The sequence below is a fragment of the Callithrix jacchus genome, chromosome 15, assembly GCF_049354715.1.
Source record: "Callithrix jacchus isolate 240 chromosome 15, calJac240_pri, whole genome shotgun sequence".
Taxonomy (NCBI): domain Eukaryota; kingdom Metazoa; phylum Chordata; class Mammalia; order Primates; family Cebidae; genus Callithrix; species Callithrix jacchus.
In genome coordinates this window covers 15,447,830-15,463,733 of record NC_133516.1, presented here as the reverse complement: position 1 = coordinate 15,463,733, position 15,904 = coordinate 15,447,830, and the positions used below count along the sequence as shown (strand labels likewise).

General features: G+C 40.9%; 1 long non-coding RNA gene across 1 annotated transcript in view; it reads left to right on the top strand.

Moving 5' to 3' along the window:
* The window catches only part of LOC128929703 (uncharacterized), a 149,539-nt gene that overhangs the window by 45,093 nt on the left and 88,542 nt on the right, over positions 1-15,904 (top strand). The window lies entirely within an intron of this gene.

The window sequence follows — 15,904 nt, the reverse complement described above, 5'->3', positions numbered from 1 at the left end:
ATGTTGACAGTGCTTTTCACCTGTCCCATGTGTGTGATGGGGAAGAGGCACCTCCCCGAATGCTGGCATGTTCCCTGTCACTCCAGGATGTTACTTGTCCCAATGTCCTATCCAAGTTCTCTGTAGGTATGTTACAAGAAATCTGATGACTTTGGGAGAAAGAAAATGATTCTTTTTTTTCTTTCTTTCTTTCTTTTTGAGACAGAGTTTTTCTCTTGTTGCCCAGGCTGGAGTGCAATGGCACTATCTTGGCTCACTGTAGCCTTCCCTTCCCAGGTTCAAGCAACTCTCCTGCCTCAGCCTCCCGAGTAGCTGGGATTAGTGGCATCTTCCACCATGCCCGGCTAATTTTGTATTTTTAGCAGAGATGAGGTTTCACCATGTTGGCCAGGCTGGTCTCAAACTCCTGACCTCAGGTGATCCAACCTCCCAAAGTGCTGGGATTACAGCATGAGCCACCATGGCCAGCCAGATGATACATTCTTGATTCCCCCAAATTCCTAGAGTGTAAGAGCCAGAAGAACCCTCCACTCAACCCCTTTATCATAAAGATAAGGAAACAGACCGGGGAGGCAACCTTCCCACCTGCTGGGAGGAGGAGGTTGCAGTGAGCCAAGATCTATTGAAAGCTGTATCTCAAGAGGACTGGTCTTTCCTATCAAACTCCCCCTCGGAGTTGCTCTGGGCTGACAGAAAAACGTGCATCCAGCCTCCAGGGGCAAGAGCAAGGCTCTATAAAAAGGATGACCCGTGTATTTATTCTGCCTCCTGTTGTCTTTGGCATGGCTCTGCCTGCCAGTCCTTAACCCTTTGCAGAGTCTGGGCAGTGTCTCCATGGTGGATTACGGTCTAATTACTAGGAGAAGGGCAAAGGAAAGCTCTTAGAAAAGCAGCAAATATGGAAAGTTCCTGAGTGAATGTTGGAGAGATGCACTGAGGGGCTGGGGGGACGGACCTGGAGGGAGAACGAGGGCGCGAGAAAACTGTTTTCCAAGGCTTCCCACGGGTGGAATGGCACTTTTTGACAGATTTTCCTTATATGTCTGTGAAGGGGATTCAGATCATTCAAGATGGACTCAAGTGGTTGCTAAGGCAACAGTGTTACAGTCATCACTGCCATGGAAACCCTTTCTGTGGCATAATATAAATATTTTCCTTTAAGAATGAGAAAGAGAGTTGAGTAGGCGACAGGTTGTTTTCTAGTGCTCACGTGCTATGGCCGAAGTCTGCAATGGATGGGAGAGAGGGGAGGACCAAATTAGTTCAGATTCTATGCAGTTCACGGCATCGGCTATGTTTATTTATTTGTTTTATATATAAAAACCAAAAAAAGTTGGATGGGGGCAAAAATGCCCACTAAAACAGTCCATAGTTCTGAAGTAAAGAGAAGTCAGAATTTCCCATTTTCTCTTGTTTCTTCTCTCAGGGATGGTCTGTAAGACTGGCACTCCTTGGAAGCAGTGCTGTGGGCATTTTCAGGTTTCCAGGGCTTCCTCTTTCTCTTGAAACCTTCTTCAAGGGAGGATAAAGTTTCAAGAGAGTTCAAGAGTACAAGAGACTTCCAGGGAGTAGTAGTTTGTGCCGTGATAAAAATGGACATTTTCTTGACTCATGTACTGTTTCAGAAGGTAGAGACTACAAAAAGGCTTCTTACTGTTGCCACCTTGAACATCTTCCCACATCTAAAGGTGTTGTGGCCACATCTACAAGGTGTTATGGCCACATCACGGCTGCACCCAGTTTTCTCAGAAGACATACCTGTTGCTTAGGTGGGGAGACAGGACCCGATGACCTGGGAGGTAACTTCCAATGCCAAGATTCTAGAATTTCATGGTTCTTCTCTCAATAACTTATGATTCTAGGAGTCAATGGTTCTGTATTTAAAGATTCTCCGGTTTTATTATTCTAAGAGCCTGCTCTAAAATTGGGTGGCAGAGCAAGCACTGGGCCAGTAGCTGTGGGCAGGCTGGAGAAAATGGTCCCTGTTTTCTGCTGCACTGGTCTCTGCATGATCACTCCCAGCACCCAGAACACTGGCGTCAAGGCCTTTGCCTGGCTCTTCTCCAGATGGTTTTCTATTGCAGGAGTTTTGCTGGCAGAGAGCTTATGATGAAACAGGCTTGCAGAAGGCACGGTCAGGCTGCAGGGATGGCTGGGACCCGAAAACAGCCAGCATCATCATTCTTGAAAGTTTGCTGACTTCCCTGTATTTATTTTCCATGAACTGTGGGGAGGAGAATAATACTGGTTCTCTAATCAAGGGACATTCATGGAGGGGCCTGGCCCAGCAGCCTGACCCTGTGGACCTGCTATGCTCCAGAGAACAGCGGAGGAGGAGGAGGATGGCTTTTCATGGAAGCTTATGCTATACAGCAGGATGAAAAGATTGCCTTGGGAGACTGAGAAGGCTCAGAATTTTTATTCCAGTCTATCTACCAGCTCCCAGTTGTGTGATGCTGGGAGGAGCCTTAGATCCCCTTAGCCCTGGTTTCCTGGTCTGCAATGGGAGAATAGCAGAATTAATGGAGCAGACAATAACCAAGTCTGTTGAATAATTTCAGGTTTAGAAATGAGGCACGTACTCGTATTTAACACTGCTCAGAATGTCAAGGAATCCTCCTCAGAACAAGAGCTTGAATTTGCAAAAGAAACACTACCACCTTTATCACATAGCAAAATAAAGGACCATGTCTGCTCCGGGGCATGGCTGGTTACAATTTCGTTTTAAAGAAATCACCAGGTGGTTGATCCTTGACAAGTTGTTTTTTTTCCCCCTCACTATGAAAACAGCTTTATTGCTGTTTCAGTTCATATAAATAACACTTGCTCTTTGGAATGATTTGAACAATGTATAAAAGTGTAGGAGACAAAAGTTCACCTTCCTGCCCGAGCTGGATTTTATGAAATAGTTAAATAGTTAAAAAAAAATTTAAAATCCCACCATCTTGAGATGATCCCATCAGCCATTTGTTGACAATATTTTGCTTATATGTAAATTTTATACATTCACATATTTAACATAAATGAGATTGTTTTTATTTTGGGAGATATGTTTAAACACGCAGTCTTTTGCTATCTTACTTTCCTGCTTCCCTTCTGCCTGCCTCTTTATCTGCACCAACCCTCCTTCCCATTCCAGGTAACCCCTGAAAACCACCTGGTGTAGAGCCACCTCGTCTAGAAACCAGGGAGGCAGGGAAGAAATAAGAAGAAATATATTCTAGAAATCTCTTCAAGTCTTCTGATACAGATCTAACCCCTTTATTAGCTTAGTCCCAGTGGATTTCTGGGTTTTGTTTGTTTGCTTTCTTTTTGTTTGGATTTTAATTGGGGATTTGGGTGGCTACTTAGAACAAGGGTGCCATGAGTAATATTGAATCTATGTTGTTAAATGCCCAAGGACTCTTGCTCCTATCAGATAGATGCCAAGGAGAGGGACTCATGAAAGGGAGAGTATGTAGATTTTTTTCATTTTAAAAGGTAGAGCAAAGTTGATCTCCAAAAAGGGCACTATTACATTTCTACTTATGAAGAAAGACGGTATTTGGGGGAAACTTCACCCCAATATTCCCATAACTAGTAGCCATTTTTATTCTTTTCAACTTTTTGCCATTCTGGTGAGGCTAAAGTAATACCTCATAATTTGTAAGTGCTGCATTCCTCTGATTATTCGGGGTGCTGGGCATATTTTTATATATGTTTTGGCCACTTGGTATTTCTGTAAATTGTCTATTCAAAGCTTTTGCCTTTTTGTTTCTTCATCATTTTTTTTAACTTTTTTATTTGGAATAAGTTTAAACTTTCAGAAGATAGCCACATGCTATCACATGATCACTTGGCTAAGGTTCTTCACCACAAAATTATTTTCCCCAAGTCCAGGGTTTCTCTCTACTTTGGCTGAGCCACGGTGCCCAGCTCTCCAACCAAATCTAGATACTGCAGCTGACACATGAGAAATCCCTGCCACTTATAGACAAAGGCCAGTCACGAACGGGCAATGATCTTGCAAAGTTTGCTGGCTTCTCCACTGATAATGTTATATGACAATAATAATTGTTGACGCTTTTTGAGTTCTTACTGTGTGCCATAGGAAGTCTATGGAATCTTTCGTTGTTATTCATTGATTTCAAGCCACCTGTCTCAATCCTTAGCCGTGCTTTTTTTGTCAATAATTAATTTTTCATCCAAGTATCAGATGTTCGTAACTTAAAAGTCAAATGACACTAAAGGGCCCAAGTTGAAACCCCCAGGCCTTTACCCACGCCTTCCACCACCTCATTCTCCAGTTCTGTTGCCTAGGGCAAGTATCCACAACCCTTTTAGCTAGCTCTTCTAGTATTTGCTTCTATTTTTTCCCCCTCATTTTTAACCTATCATTTTTAACCTTTTCTATGTTAAACTTCCCACGATGGTCGATGAGAACTTACTTTTCATGTACTAATGCTCCCTCTCATTTTGCCTCTTGCATCTTCCAAACATAGTTATTTCATGATGTTTGGTTAAATTGACAGTCTGTATTTCATTTTGGCTATACAAATATTTTCTATGGTTAAATCAAGAAGTGGGCTATAGTATGCTTCAGTACTTAGATGGCCCTTAGTTTTTACAGGAACTAATAACCTATTTGTTTCATATTTGCTTGCTTTTCTGCAGTGTTATTTTTCCCCCCAAATACTCGATCATCCCTAACTTTTTCCACTGAATTTTCTGTAGGCTTAACCACATCACTTTTATTTATTTTTTTCCCAGAGACTGTTTCCGGTTTTTTAGTTCTTTCTCATAGCATCCTGTTCTTGTTTTATGATGCAGTATCATTTCTAACATTTTCTACATTGTCTGTTTCCCCCTACATTCCTTTTTCTTTTCTGGATATTTTGTCTCTCCTATGTTGGAAGCTTTCCTCATGTGAAATATCCTTGGCTATCTATTCATTTTAAGAGTGCGTCACTGAAAGTCTTGTAGAAAGCTCTGCAGTGTCTGCATAGAGCTGTCAGCTGATTGGTTTTTCTTTAAGATTTTCAAACCCTGAGCCATCATTTTCACAGGGACAAACTCAAATACCAGCTTCCTGGCTATGTGGGATGAGGAAGGGACCTGGGATCCCAACACAACACTCTATGCAGACTTTCTTTCTTTTTTTTTTTTTTTTGGAGATGGAGTCTTGTTCTGTTGCCCAGGCTGGAGTGCAGGGGCACGATCTAAGCTCACTGTACCTCTTCAGGCAACTCTCCTCCCTCAGCCTCCTGAGTAGCATGGATTACAGGCACACACCACCACACCCAGCTAATTTATTGTATTTTTAGTAGATCGGGTTTCACCATGTTGGTCAGGCTGGTCTCAAACTCCTGACCTTGTGATTCCCCCCCGCCTCAGCTTCCCGAAGTGCTGGGATTACAGGTGTGAGCCATGGTGCCCAGCCAACTCTATGCAGACTTTCAACCAATGACTCTTGTTTTCAGACCAATGTCTCATCCCTTTTCTCAGCAGAGCCTCCAAATCCCAAGCCTCTCAGGATTTCTCTAGGTTCCTCTTCATGCCAATTTTTTAAAATGATAGACCCTTAAGTTATACTTTGCTTCTGTCTGCTGAGTCAGCAACCACTTCTTCATTTGCTATTTGTCCTCCAAAAACTTATGTAAATGTCTTGTCTGCTGTTCCTCTCCTGTTCTCCTTGTCCTTGTGCCCTTTTTTATCCTCTACTATCATTTTGGCAAGGTTTTGGTAGGGCAGAGAAATGAACAACTACAGTCAATCAGTTTTTAAAAACTAAAATCCATTATATGAGTTCTAAAAACATTGAGCCTTCCAGAAGAAAGCAAGTAGAGTCTCAATTCCTTTCTTCTAGAAATCTCCTTGCTACCTACAGAAACTTGCCAACTTACTTCTAAGGTAAACCTTCAGTTTCTCTGAACCAAAAGCTATGCATGGATAGACTTTAAACCTGACCCCTCAAAGGCTTTAAAATTGCAGACACAAGGGGCAGATATGGGGACAATTAGGAATCAGTTCAGCGTGGCGGGTAATAAAGTGCTGTCTTGTGTGGCATGGGAAAATCTTTGAATAAAAACCGCCCTTTGGTCTTCTCTAAACAGAAAGGCATTGCCTCATTGGAATTCCAGGTGTTATTTGTCTTCTGACATGAATGTCAGACTATTTCCCTGGAATGTCCTCAGACGAACTTGTAAAATATCTGGCCACCTCACAAAACCTCAAGGCAAGCTCTGGACATTTTTAGGGCATAATACAGTGTCTAGAACACAGCAAGTTCTTAATCACTTGCTTCATAGCTTGGGATTGAATGACTTTAATGCCTTTTAGAATTTGCCTTCTTCACTAATAACCAAGGCTATAAATCCAGTTCCTACATATTTCCTAGTTAAAAGTATGCTACAGCTTAGGAAGCTACCAGTTTGCCTTCTTCACTGGTAACCAAAACTCTAATCCAGTTCCTGTGTACTTCCCAGTTAAAATTATGCTACAGCTTAGAAAGCTTCCAATTCAGACTCTCTTCTGTGGATGACAGGAGTGAAGGAGAGGAAGAAAGTGGGGGACAGTTCCTCCCATCACAGGCCCAGAGACCTAGGAAGAAAAAATGGTTTAGGGGACCAGGCCCAGGGCCCTGCTGCCATGCAGCCTCAGGACACCCTTGGGAAAGAGGTACGTAAGGCTGTAGGTAAGAAGGAAAGCAACTGGGGAGGTGAGGGTCCTGGGTGGGTGCTAATAATTTGTCTCATTGGTTCATGCCTATGGTTGAAAAATGCTACTCTGGGGTGTGCATTGGAATCACCTGGGAAACTTAAGAAAAAGATTGATTCCAGCTGGGCGCTGTGGCTCACACCTGTAATTCCAGCACTTTGGGAGGCCAAGGTGGGCAGATTACTAGGTCAAGAGATTGAGACCATCCTGGCCAACATGGTGAAACCCTGTCTCTACGAAAAACAAAAATTAGCTGGGCGTGGTGGCACGCACCTGTAGTCCCAGCTACCTGGGAGGCGGAGGTTGCAGTCAGCTGAGATTGCACCACTGCACTCCCAGCCTGGCAACACAACAAGACTCTGTCTCAAAAAAAAAAAAAAAAAAAATTGATTCCTGGGTTTTAACCCAGATCAATTAATTCAGAATCTCCAGGCATAAGGCCTAGGCATTCACATTTTTTCAGATCTCCCCAACTAATTCTAATGTGCATCCTGGACTGAGAACCACTGGCCTTGGCCTTCCCTTATCACTCATTCATTCAGCAAATATTTACTGGGTGTTTACCATATGCCAGGCATCTCCCAAGGTGCTGGGGACTGGAAACTGAATTAAGCAAAGATTCCAGCCTTCAGGGAACTTACCTTCTAGTGCTTCCTCCGTAGGGGGTGCCTCAAGGCTTCAGAGCACAGGCTTTAGAAACAGGCCCCATTCTAAACCACATCCCACCACAGGCAGCGGAATCCTGGGCATGTGCCAGCCACTCTTGAGTCTCCTTCATTGTGTCCATGGCTGAAATATGGCTCATCATACCGGCTTCACCAGGTAGCCACAGAGGGATGGGAGGTTATGAATGTGAGTGGAGCTGGGCAGGGAGGAAAGGGTACAGGGAGGGAGGGGAAGGAGTCAGGAACTTGAGAGAGATTGACAAAGTGGTGGCTCCTCACACACCAAAGAGGGAGGTAATCAGGGCTTGGAGAACCATTCCAGGGAAAAGCAATCCAACAAATTTTTTTTTTTTTAGATGGAGTCTCGCTCTGTCGCCAGGCTGGAGTACAGTGTTGCGATCTCGGCTCACTGCAACCTCTGCCTCCCAGGTTCAAGCAATTCTATTGCTTCAGCCTCCCAAGAGGTGGGATTACAAGTGGGTGCCGCCACACCCTGTTCGTTTTTGTATTTTTAATAGAGACGGGGTTTTACCATGTTGCTAGTCTCGAATTCCTGACATCAAGTGATCCGTTTGGCCTGCCAAAGTGCCGAGATTACAGGGCATGAGCCACCACACCCGGCCACAATTAAACAAATTTAAAGTAAAATCTGAAAACCTGTTTGAGAAGGAAAAAAAATTAAAAGAAGCTTTTTGAGCAAAGTGCAGGAGGAGAAGGAGGAAACAAATGTCATAACTGCTTCCCTCCTGCCAACTGGTTGACTACAGAAACTTTGCACCTTATAAAAGGTGGTTTCACACATGCAAGGGCCCAGCTGGAGCAACAGGTGAGAGAGCCACGGGAATAAGTCTGAGGAACAACAAATGGTGCAAACCTTTGATGAGGCTGGCGAGGAGGGCAGGAGGTGACAAAGCCCCTGAGAGAATGATCTGAAGGAATCTTAGACATCATGTGTTCCACCGTCTGTGCCTAAAGGACCTGCTTGTAGGTCGTACACCGGTTAGTACAAAGTCTGGGAAAAGAGAAGTCCCAGGACTCCCCACCGCTCTTCCTCCTCACCCAGCAAATGGGAACAGCAGATCTGGAGAAAATATTTAAATCCACAAAGCAGGCACAGCCCTGTGATCTGAGTTAATCTCACCATCCACCCTATTCTGACTCCTCCAGGGGATGGAGTCTCAAGGGAAACTCAGGCTTTAATGATCTGGGCCACCTTGCATTCCAATGGCCTGCTACCATGAGCTCTCCAGATGCCAGTGGCAAAGAGGACCCCTCCAGTCTGACGTGTTGGGTCCAGAAAAAAATTCTCTCTAAACCACTTCTGCAGGATTCTTGCAGAAACTGAGGCCAAAGGGTGAGACCTAGACGAAGCTCTCGTCAAAGAGAGTTTTGAGAGTTTTTGTCCAACCTTCCCCTTGTGCAAAGAAAGGACATTTTTCTTTCCTCTGAACAATGTAAGTCTGTTCCTTGTTCAGTTGCCTTTATTCATTAAGGAGTAGCTGAACCATGTGTGGAGATTTGGTAGGAGAGAATGTTTAATGAGTCAAATTTCTATGAAAATAAAAAGCAATACAAAGATGAGTGGTTGGAGCAGACAGTAAACCAGTTTCTGAGTCCAGAGGGCAGCCAAGATTGCTACACATTGGACTCGAGACACCTTTAGATGGTGGAGTGAGGATGGCAGTGGCAAGCTGACAGGTTTCCTGGTTTGCAGTGTGAATGTCTTTGGTGATGGCATAGACATGAGGGTCACAATCATGGTTATTTCTCAGTGTAGATGATGGAAGACGTGGATGAAAGAGCATCAAAACGTGCATGACAGCAGAATCCAGTTACAGGAGGATAACAAAATCTCCAAGGCAATAAAGAAGACCAGAATCTGATGACCCACAAGGGTGTGCTATAGTTTTTTACTGAAACACAAAGTGTTCTCTATAGTCAGCCCCATTTCTGATTAAAGATAATCAAACTAAGATTATTCTTGGTTGCAAAATAAGTCAAATCTTACTAGATTTGGCCTATTTAGATAAGTGCAGTGAGAGTAGTAATTGGTCACATAGACCTTTTGAAGTTTTCTTTGCTGGACATCTCCATGAGGAATCTCAGCTAAGACTTTAAAAATGCTTCTCAAGACCTTATAAAGAGAACATATTCTTTTTATTTTATGAGTCCACTGTGTATGTATATTTATGGGGGTACATGAGATGTTTTGATACAGGCATGAAATGCATAATAATCACATCATATAAAATAGAGTATCCATCCCCTCAAGCATTTATCCTTTGTGTTACAGACAATACAGTTACATTCTTTTAGTTATTTTTAAATATACAATCAAATTATTATTGCCTATAGTCACCCTGTGATGCTATAAAATACTAGGTCTTATTCATTCATTCTTTTTTTTCTGTACCTATGAACCATCCCTAGCTTCCCCCATCACTCTCCTACTACCCTTCCCAGCCTCTGATAACCATCCTTCTACTACCTCCATGTGCTCATTGTTTTTATTTTTATTTATTTTGATTTTTGAGAGGGAGTTTAGCTCTGTCACCCAGGGTGGGGTGCAGTGGAGTGATCTTGGCTCACTGCAACCCCTGCCTCCTGGATTCAAGTGATTCTCCTGCCTCAGCTTCCTAAGTAGATGAGATTACAGGTGCCCACTACCATGTCTGGCTAATTTTTGTATTTTAGTAGAGATGAGGTTTCACCATCTTGGTGAGGCTGCTCTTGTTCCTGATCTCAAATGATCTGCTTGCCTCAGCCTCCCAAAGTGCTGGGATTACAGGCATGAGCTACTGTGCCGATCTGTTTTGATTTTTAGATCCCACAAATAAGTAAGAACATGTGACATTTGTCTTTCTGTGCCTGGCATATTTCACTTATAATAATGATCTCTAGTTCCATTTATGTTGTTACAAATGACAGGATCTCATTCTTTTTTAATGGATAAATAGTACTCCATTGTGTATATGTACCATAGTTTCTTTACACATTCATCCGTTGATGGACACTAGGTTGCTTCTAAATTTTGGCTACTGTGAATAGTGCTACAACAAACTTGGGAGTGCAGATATCTCTTTGATATACTGATTTCCTTTCTTTTGGGTACATACCTAGCAGTAGGATTGCTGGAAAATATCTTAGCTCTATTTTGAGTTTTCTGAGAAACCTCTGAATTGTTCAAGGAGAAGAGACTCTGACTGCAGCTCTGCAAATAATTATATTACCATGAAAATAAGAATACTAAGCCAGGTGCAGTGGCTCACACCTGTAATTCCAGCACTTTGGGAGGCCAAGGTGAGTGGATCACAAGGTCAGGAGTTCGAGACCAGCCAGACCAACAGGGTGAACCCCCATCTTTATTAAAAATACAAAAACTAGCCGAGTGTGGTTGTACCCGCCTGTAATCCAAGCTACTTAGAAGGCTGAGTCAGGAGAATTGCTTGAACTCGGGAGGCAGAGGTTGTGGTGAGCTGAGATTATACCATTGCATTCCAGCCTAGGTGACAAAGTAGACTCCCTTTCAAGAAAAAAAAAAAAGAATGCTCAATATGAGTTTCCAAATTCTGGAAAGACTCGGCAGGGATAAAAGGTAAATGTTTTGTTCTCTTTACAAAAGCATACTCTATTAATAATATTGAGTTGCAGATAGGTTCAGAGGAAAGAGAAAGAAGTTCCTTAAATCCAGCAACAATATTTCAAACAAAAGCACAAACGCCATAACTATTCTTCATTGGTTCATTATATGTAATTAATTCTTGTGCTGCTTGATCTTAGTTGTATTAGTCTGCTCAGGCTGCCGTAACAAAATGCTATAGACTGGGCAGCATAAGCAACAGAAACTTCTCACAGTTTGGAGGTTGAAATCCAAGATCAAGGTGCCAACATGATGGGTGTCTGGTGAGGGCTATCCTCTTGGGTTGCAGACAGCCACCTTCTCACTCTGTGCTCATATGACCTCTTCTTTGTACAAATGTGGAGGGGGAGAGAGAGAGAGTATGAATTCTCTAGTTTTTGTAAGGACACTAATCCTGTTAGATCAGGGCCCCATCCTATGACCCCATTTAACCTGAATTACTTTTTTAGAGGCCCCACCTCCAAATACAGCCACGCTGGGGATTAGGACTTCAACATAGGAACTTTGGATATGATACAAACATCAGTCTGTAGCACTTAGGTTAGCAGTTTTATGAACCCATAAGCTTTTCCACTAGAGTTCTAGAAATTCTTAGTTAGTACAATGCTATGGTCTCAAAGTTATATGAGCAATGCTATCAGAATCCTGTACCCCAGGGTAATTGATGTAGTCCTTTCCATAGTTCTCTAAGACAATTCCTTTTGGCTGAAAATGAAGCACACTGGCCTATAGCTGGTTGTAGATGCTTTCAGAGAAGAAGCGGAGTAAAATAAAAATTATCTGTGAATGACAAAAGGTTTAAAATGATCATGGCTAAAGTTCTCATGAGAGTTCATTATAGAAATATGCAAATGACGTCAGGTGCGGTGGCTCACGCCTGTAAGCCCAGCACTTTGGGAGGCTGAGGCAGGTGGATCACGAGGTCAAGAGATGGAGACCATCTGGTCAACATGGTGAAACCCCGTCTCTACTAAAAATACAAAAAATTAGCTGGGCATGGTGGCATGTGCCTGTAATCCCAGCTACTCAGGAGGCTGAGGCAGGAGAATTGCCTGAACCCAGGAGGCGGAGGTTGAGGTGAGCCGAGATTGCGCAATTGCACTCCAGCCTGGGTAACAAGAGCGAAACTCCGTCTCGAAAAAACAAAAAAGAAATATGCAAATGACAAGGAAATTTGGTTGTTTCTGTGGCATGCAACATTTTAAATATTAAAATGATGGAATCATGATTGATAACAGTTTACCAGTACAAATTATGAACAGCAAAGGCAACAACAGATTTCTATGAACTTCATACAGTTTTCCAAAATAACATTAAATTTAAAAATTAAAATTACATTTATTTAAATTAATTTAATAAGATTAAATTTAATAAGGATCTGATTCTTTAATTAATTATTTTGTTATTAACATTGACCCATACAAATATAACATAGGGAATGTTAAACATCTCTTATGTAACAATGCTTTTCATGCAATTCAGTATGCCCAATAAACCTAATTATTTTTTAACTTTTCTTTTTTTTAGAAAGTGAAAGAGCAAATTCTTTGAGATTTTTCAGGGGCCCCCTGGGAAATCTCAATATCAGTTTGAGATCAAGATTTCATTTAGGATTTTATTTCAGGAAGGCCAAATTGTCAAAAATATCAAAAAGTTTGAATAGTTAACTAAACAGAACTCTGGGTCACTGTGAAAGAATACTTAACTACCAATTTAACCAAAGTGATGGTAAAAGAATTCAAAACTAAATACACATAGAAACACAATTGTTAAAAAAAAAAAGACTTAGCTCTTTTATTGAAGTCCATTTTTAAAAAACTTTATAAATCTGTTTATTCTTAGCCAGCTTTGATTGCACAAGATTTATTTTACAATATTCCTTTCTAAAATTTGCTTTTATTGAGGTAAAAAAATATATATCACTTAACTATATTTACCGTCTTAAGTGTACAGTTCAGTGGTAATAAATACATTTATATATATATATAAATTGTTGGCCTTTCACCTCTTCCTCCCTGCTCCCCTTCCCAGCCTCTGATAACAACCGGTCTACTGTCTATCATCATAAATGCATGTTTTTAGCTCCTACTTATGAATGAGAACATGAAATATTTATCTTTCTGTGCTTGGCTTACTTCACCTAACATAATGGCCTATTGTTCCATCTGAGTTGCTGAAAATGACAGGATCTTATTCTTTTTTATGGATGAATAATATTCCATTGTGTATACATACTGCACTTGGACTGATTTTATATTCTGGCTATTGTGATTAGTGCTGCAATAAACATGGGAGTAAATATATATCTCTAGGACATACTGATTCCCTTGCATTTGGTTATATGCCCAGTAGTGGGATGGCTGGATCATATGGTAATTCTATTTTTAGTTTTTGAAGGAGACTGCATAATGTTCTCCATTGTGGTTGTACTAATTTGTATTTCTACTAACAATGTATGAGGATTTCCCTTTCTCCATGGAATTATGAACATCTCCTAATATCCTTACTGGCATCTGTTAATTGCCTGTTTTTTTGATACAAGCCATTTTGAGTGGAGTGAGATGATATCTCATTGTTATTTTTATTTGCATTTCTCTGATGATTAGTGATGTTGAATTGAGCATTTTTCCCTTCATACAGCTGTTGTCTGCTTGTATGTCTTATTTTGAAAAATGTCTGTTCTCTGGGAAGCAGAGGTTGCATGAGCTGGGATCACACCACTGCACTGTAGTCCAGGCCAAAGAGCAGAAGTCTGTTTAAGAAAGAGAGAGAGAGAGAGAGAGAAGGGAGGAAGGGAAGAAAGAAAGGAAGGAAGGAAGAGAGGGAGCAAGGGAGGGAGGGAGAAAGAGAGAGAGGAAGGAAAGAATGAAGGAGAGAGAAAGGGAGGGAGGGAGGAGGGGTGGGAGGGAAAGAAGGAAGAAAAGAAAGAAAGGAGTTTGTTCAGATGTTTTGCTCATTATTTAATCAGATTTTTTTTTTTTTTTTGTCTATTGAGTTGTTTGATCTCCTTATATATTCTGGTTACTAATCCCTTTTAGGTGGATAGTTTGCAAATATTTTCTCCCATTTTGTGTGTTGTCCCTTCACTTTGTTGATTGTTTCCTTTGCTGTGCTTTTCAGGACATATACTTTTCAGGATATATTCCAGGAAAATGTTCCCAATCTAGCAAAGCAGGACATTATTCAACCCCAGGTAATACAGAGAACACCACAAAGATATTCCTCAAGAAGAGCAACCCCAAGGCACATAATCGTTAGATTCACCAGGATCGAAACGAAGGAGAAAATACTAAGGGAGGCCAGAGAGAAAGGCCAGGTTACCCATAAAGGGAAGCGTATCAAACTTACAGCAGATCTCTCAGCGGAAACCCTACAAGCCAGAAGAGAGTCGGGGCCAATATTCAACATACTTAAAGAACAGAACTTTCAGCCTAGAATCTCATATCCTGCCAAACTAAGCTTCACAATTGAAGGAAAAATAAAATCTTTTATGAACAAGCAAGTACTCAGAGATTTTATTACCACCAGGCCTGCTTTACAAGAACTTCTGAAAGAAGCATTATACATAGAAAGGAGCAACCAGTATGAGCCTTTCTAAAAATATACCAAAAAGTAAAGAGCATCAACATAAAGAAGAATTTACATCAATGAATGGATAAAATAGCCAGTTAACATCAAATGGCAGTAACCCTAAATTTAAATTGACTAAATCCCCCAATCAAAAGATACAGCCAAAACCTAATGGTATATCCAAAGATACACAAAGACTCAAAACAAAGGGTTGGAGAAAAATTTACCAACCAAATGGAGAGCAAAAATAAATAAACAAAAAGCAGGAGTTGCAATTTTCACATTTGATAAAATAGATTTCAAAGCAACAAAGATACAGTGGTAGAAGGATCAATGCAACAATAAGAGATCTTAATATCCAGATACATAAGACCCATAACGAGATTTAGACTCAATGAGACAGAAAATTAATAAGGATATCCAGGACTTCAACTCAGATCTGGAACAAGTAAACTCAATAAATATTTATAGAGTTCTCCATTTTAAATACACAAAATATTGATCGGCCATTATTAATACCCATTTTTAGAATGAAGCAATATTCCTGTTCTCTCTCCCTCTTTTTCTTCATCTTTCTTCCTCTCCTTCTCCCCTTTTTTTACTTTTCAACATCCTAGTTCCTCACCTCTACTCAATACATTCCTCTGAGCACCTGATTCCTTGTGATTCTCCCATCCCACTGAAACCTCCAATCCATTAAAAAAAAAGAATAATAAAATAGATTAAATTTCTAGAACTACTAATGAAGATATAAACTGATGCCAAAATCTGACAAGGATGTAACAAGAAATATTAAAATAGAGTAATCCTTCTCATAAATATAGATGCAAAAATCCTAAGCAAAAGAGTAGAAAATTGAATCCAGTGATATATGAATACACAATTATTTAAGCACTAACCTCAAGGAGTTAGAAAAATAAAAATAAAAAGTCAAAAAATAACAGATTTTAGCAAAGTAACAACTCCAAGATTGTAGAGAACAGGGAACACTTAAACATTGCTGGTGGGAATGTAAACTATTATAGTTCAGCCATTGTTGAAAGCAGTCTGGAGATTTCTCAAAGAACTTAAAACAGTATTACCATTCTACCCAGCAATCCCATTATTGGGTATGTACCCAAAGGAATAAAAATTGTTCTACTGTAAAGACACATGCACCTGTATGTTCACAGCAGCACTATTCAGGATAGCAAAGACATGGAATCAACCTAAATGCTCATCAATGATAGACTGGATAAAGCAAATGTTTTACATACGCCCATGGAATACTACTACACAACCATAAAAGAGAATGAGATTACATCCTTTTCAGCAACATGGAGGAAGCTGGAGG